Here is a 6,248-nt window from a genome sequence, read left to right as displayed (position 1 = left end):
AAGTGACAATGATGGCTCGAAAAGAAGATATGAAGATAATGTTCAGAAAATAGATAGAGTAAATATAATAATATACTGAAAATAGAATGAATTTTTGGGCGCCAGAAGAAGGATAACTAGGTTAACGCTCTTCCAGGTATTCTACGCTGCTATAGAGTATGTTAAATTTGTAGTACAAGTATGTGAAAAGTTATTAAAGATTATTAAATTATAAAATATACTACTAAAAATAAAGGAGTAATAAGAAAAAAAAAATCACAATAAATGTATATTTATTGAATGTAACTACTAGATCTTTTTAACAATCTCTGAGTTAGGACAAGTAACTAGTGTGTAACTCTAACATGACAGGAAAAAGTGATACTAGTGAAAGTCAATTACAAAATCATCATACAACTATGATCTAAGAATACTCTTTATAAGGTTAGAAAAACTGACTACGGGTACCTCTAATACAGGAAGTACAACTTACAACTAGGTTAGTAGAACCCTCACCAAATAATAATTGTACGTTTATAATACGTACACCTTAATTAAATACTACCTGATACTATATATAACATATAAATACCTCACTGTGAGTGGGACAGGCACAAGCCTTATTGAATAAATAAACCTACGAGTGGATACACAGATCCTTTTCCTAACTCGTGGTTTATAATAGTAATAATAACAAGTGAAACCAAAAACTAATCTGAGGGATTAGAATCCAGAAGTTCATATGAATTTAATAAATTAAAGTTAAAGTTAAATAAAGTTAATAAGTTAAAGTTAAGTAAAGTTAATAAGTTCAAGTTAAATAAAGTTAATAATTACAATTTTTGACTAATATGTGAAGTTAATTTTTAAAAATTTAATTAAACATATACTAAAATAATGGAATGAGTTTAAATAATTATACAAAAGTGGAACACAGCCTAAAAATAATCAAGATAAGAGTACCGACTACTATTATCAGGGAAAATATCTGAGCTCAGAAATTTATACCTTTATAGATTGCAGAGTGTTGGGGAACGCTATCAATTAAATATTATGTTGTAAAGAAAAAAAAACCTATAAAAAATATAAAGCAGGAAAAATGTGTGTGCAATTGAACTATAAAAAAAAATGTACTAAATATCACAAAACCAGTCTGTCTTTAATAAGAGCACAGTAAATGTTCCCAAACAAACCACTCTTTCCTAATCTTGAAGTTGATGTAATGAGCACCCAAGGGTGCTAACTCTCGCTAGCAGCTGTCCTGCTGGAGGTACAGGAGAGGAAGACTAGTAGAAAGCAGCTGAAGGTACTCAAAACTGTTGGAAAGCAGCTGGAGGTACTCAAAAAAAGAAAATGTGGAAATAATCCAGGCTGGTCGCCTATTGATTGTTTCTCTCTGTGTGGTCTGGCCTTGGTGTTGTTGTAGGGTGGCTTTAAGATTTCATGGTAGGTGCTAAAAAAAACACAGTGTGGTGTTACTACCAATCTACCAATGTCAAAAAAAAGAAGCAAGAGATACGAGGAGGTGTTTTTATTCCTATGGGAATAAGAAGAAATAGGTCATTAAGTCCAAAAACTTGAATGACTAGACAGCTTGACCTTTTATCAAGTTGCTATCAGATGACCTTGGTCAAATAACACAAGTAATTTCCAATTGAAATACAAAATATAATTACTGTGAAAGAATATTTTATTATAATATATACACCGGTATATAGATATATTATACAAGGATGAAATATAGTAAGACTAAGCGATGGATACTTATTTGATCATCGTTCAAAAGATAGGAGTTCTGTAGACTTGAAAGGAATATAAAAAATGGAGTTTAAATTAGCTCTATTTTCCAACTGGAAGCACAAATTAACAACGAATATTGAATTATCTCTAGATGAGTTTGATCCATGAAAATAAAACATAAAAACCATGAAAATAGACTATGTGAAACTTAGTTAGCAAATGTCAAGGACTTCCAAAATGGCTGAATAAAATACTTAATAAAATGTGTATTTACCGGGGTAGAACTCATTGGATATAGTATGCTCTAAAATTCTTCAAATCCACTGCTGCTGGATAACTTCACTATACTTTTATTGTAATATTTAATCAATTTGGAACTGAGAATTAGAGGTGAATAATTGAGTCTAATGACCCCGCACACTACGATTCAGACCGAACACTCGAGAAACAATGGCAATCCAAGGCTCACGTTCACAGCTGAATCCTTCGTACCCCTCTACTAAGCATTGGCTGTCAAAGTGGGGAAACCAATGTTGCCACGTTTTAAATGTGACGTCATCAAGCATTTAAAAATTCTGAGATGGGTTTAAGTTCTATTTGAATAAACATTGAAAGAAAATAATTCTGAAAATAATTAAATAATATTTTGGATAGTTAAATAATATCTTCCCATCAATAATCGATTCTATAAGGGGCGGAACGTCACATTCCCTTTCAACCACCAGAAAAAAAATTTTATTTAAAAAAAATTTTTTTTTTTTTTTTTTTTTTTCAAAATATTAAACTAGAGTAGTAGTGCTTAGTGTATCATTCCCCGTTGATTCGCAAGATTACAAATAATCACCACTAATAATCAAGGGAAAGTAGGATGGTCACTGCAGCAAATAACGGAAATTGCAAAATATGACCCGAAGTCCTAGTAAAAGTGCTAAAGATGAGACATAATTTATAATGACAAATAAGTGTCGAATTGGCAGTAAATCCAAAGTTGAACTATCCATGGACATCAGATTTATAAGGAGTATATCCAAGGACGAACAACCAGGCAAAGGTGAGAGCCAATTCATACCATAACGCAAGTACATATACTAAAGTCACCAATGAAATCAATAACTATAATAAGTGAAGAATCAAACACTCAATCCTAAATTGGACTAGCAATGGACACCAGATTCGTAATAGCATATCCAGAGAAGAACAACTAGGAATATTTATAGAATAATTTTCACCAATACCAACTAATATAAATAGTGAACATACCAAAGGAATGCAAACACATTAACCAAAATAAATGTGGAATCAGACACTCAATCCAAAGTCAGACTATCAATGGACAACAGATTCACAAAAGCATATCCAATGAAGAACGACCAGGAAGATTTATGGACCAATTCACATCCATACTAAATCATATAAATAAATTAGGTCTACGTACACCCACATCCGGTAATACGAACCTATACAACCAAATAAACAAAATAAGTGAAGAATCGGACACTTAATCCAAAATCGGACTAGCAATGGACACCAGATTTATAGGAGCATATCCAAAGAAGAACGATCAGGAAGATTTATGGACCAATTCTCACTAATACTAAATAACTAACTAAATTAGCTCTAGATCTACCCTCATCCGGTAATATGAGCCTATCGAAACTAAATAGTAAAAATAAAGGATGAACTTATAAGTTCTATGACTCCATGGTAAATACAAAATATGACGGGAACGAGCTCCCAATCTTTTATAAGACTGTATATTCATGTGAACATACATAGGATTATCCAGGAGATATTCCTGAATCTAAGCAACAATTAATGCCTAAGGAAAGAAGAGGGAATCTACTAAAAAGAAAATCAATAATTTGTCCCAGTGGGTTCATCACTAACATTACGACTCTACGTCTATGGAAAGTCAAGCATCAATATACTATGAACTAAGAGACATAAAATAAGCAAACTAGACTTCCCTATTATCGTGTGAAAATGTGCCTGGAATATTTGGAACAATTGCACAAGAATGGTTAGGAAGTGTTGTACACCATTTCCCAACCAGAAATATTATCATGGATAAACATCTGCCTACTCTGACAAGAAAGACATGGATTACGAAATCGGATAGCAGTGATCAGTTGCTGAACTTCGAACCCACGTATTCACCAACTTTGAGCATTAACAGACTAGTTCATAAGAAGAAATATGAAGGACTCAAGAATTCATTTATAAATCAAAATTCCAAATTCATTCCAGAATCATCCTGTGGAGGAAGTAAGAATCCGAATTAATATAAAGTATTTAAGGTACCTGTGACAAATATCAATAAAGTAACCCAATAACAAATTAACAACCACAACTTCTTTCCAATATGGCAAATCCAATGACATGATATAAAAACAATAAGAAAAAAATAATAGGTATGTAATCAAATATCCAAGATATAACACATAATCTAAGATATGGTAGTGTAACATAGTTCCATCTATATTAAGCAAGAATACTTGTATGAGCCCACACATCCAAATATCTTAATATATAATAATCAACAGCCCTTTTATTCTGAGAGGTTGAGTACAAAACTAAGAGTACAAGTGGAGGTTATTAACTTGGTAATACTACTGGCTGGATTAGTATTTGAGAATATTTGTCGATAATGACTCAAATGCAATCTATAATACAAAAAAATAATAATAAACTCATACAAGCGGTATTACACAAGAATTCGGTACCTAATAACTAATACGTGAGAAATCATCAAGCCATGCCGAAGGATAAAAATTGCTATGGTCAGGCATTATCTGGTGATTAACAATTTAAACTAAAATACTATACCATAATAAAACTAATTAAAGGCAAACACAGGAAGATATTAGCTTAAACAACCCTGTTAAGCTAATCTTCTTCCGATGAAGTTGAAGAATCCACATCGTCCATGGTGTTGTCAGGCAGTAAATCCTTTACATGAAATTGACCAATTCGCTTATTAGTCGAATTGTCCTTTAATTCATAAATCAAAGGAGATATTACCCTTGAGACAGTACATGGGACATATTTCTGGCAAAACTTTGCAGAAATGGCATCACCCTTATTGGATTTGACAAAATTGCGCTTTAAGACTCGATCACCAACAAAGAATCGCAGATCTCGTTTCCTCAAATTATAGTGCTGCTGGTTCCTTAGGTAAGAAGTTTTTAACTTCTTCCTAATGTCTGCGAAAATATGAGGTAACGTCTGGAGATCATCTAAGCGATGAAGTTTCTCAGATATTTGAGGAAGATTTTCGGAATTGTCTGAAATTACACCAAAATAATCACCTGATAAAGCCACATTCCTACCAAAATTCAAATATGCTGGAGAGCACTGGGTAACTTCATGGACAGAAGTCCTTATGGCTTGAGCTATGGAATGAATATATTGATCCCAAGCTCTGTGATCAGGGTAAGTATAGGACCTTAGAGCTGTGACAATACTGCGATTTACTCTCTCAGTATGATTTGCTTGTGGATGGTAGGCAGCATTATAAAAGGTCTTTTGAACCTTATATTTAGCTAGAAGATCTTTAAAGGCCTTCGATACAAACTGAGGACCGTTGTCACATGACACAATTTGAGGAACACCATACACCAAAAAGACTTGTTCCTCCAAATATTTTAAAATTGCTGGAGTTGTGGCCTGGCGAAGGGGACAAACTAAAGGAAATTTAGTGAAATAATCCACAACTACCAGGCAATAGGTATTACCCTTGTAACTCCGAGGATAAGGTCCAATGAGATCCATTGAGATCATCTGCCAAGGAAAATTTATGTTCCTGAAGGAACCCATAAGTCCAGCCTGTGGTAGGTTACTTGGTTTACAAGTAGCACAAACCATGCATTTAGAAATGTACCTTTTTATAGACTTCCGCATACCAGGCCAATAATATAATTCGGCAATACGGTGATAAGTCTTATAAAAACCAAAATGACCCGCCGTAACTTCATCATGAAATATATGCAGAATATTTTCCCTATTTGGCGTAGGTACAACTATTTTCCACTCCGACATATTGGATAAGGACTCTATCGGACTTAAGATGTGTTTGTACAGAATATTATTCTCTACCTTAAAATCAGGATATTTTTGTGGGTCTTGAGTGACCCTATCAATCATATTCTGATACCACATATCAGGACTTAAAGAGGACAGATCTAGGACATTAATATCATGGACACGTGAAAGAGCATCTGCGACCACTACCCCGTTTGCCTTTCTATGGACAATCTTATATGAATAGGCAGCCAGTTTGCATATCCATCGAGAAAGCCTCTGTGAAGGGTTTTTCATACTATGAAGCCATACTAAGGAACTATGATCAGTAATTATAGTGAAATTACGACCTTCCAGATAATAACGAAAAGCTTCTAACCCATGGATGATAGCTAAGAGTTCTTTCTCCGTAGTTGAATAGTTTTTCTGGGCCTTGTTCAACTTCTTACTAGTGTACGCTATGGGGTGTTCGGAGCCATCTTTCAACTGAAATAATACGCCTCCAGAAG

The sequence above is a fragment of the Diabrotica virgifera genome, chromosome 2, assembly GCF_917563875.1.
Source record: "Diabrotica virgifera virgifera chromosome 2, PGI_DIABVI_V3a".
In the NCBI taxonomy this organism is placed as follows: domain Eukaryota; kingdom Metazoa; phylum Arthropoda; class Insecta; order Coleoptera; family Chrysomelidae; genus Diabrotica; species Diabrotica virgifera.
The sequence above is the reverse complement of the archived record's forward strand: the minus strand, read 5'-3'. Positions refer to the sequence as shown.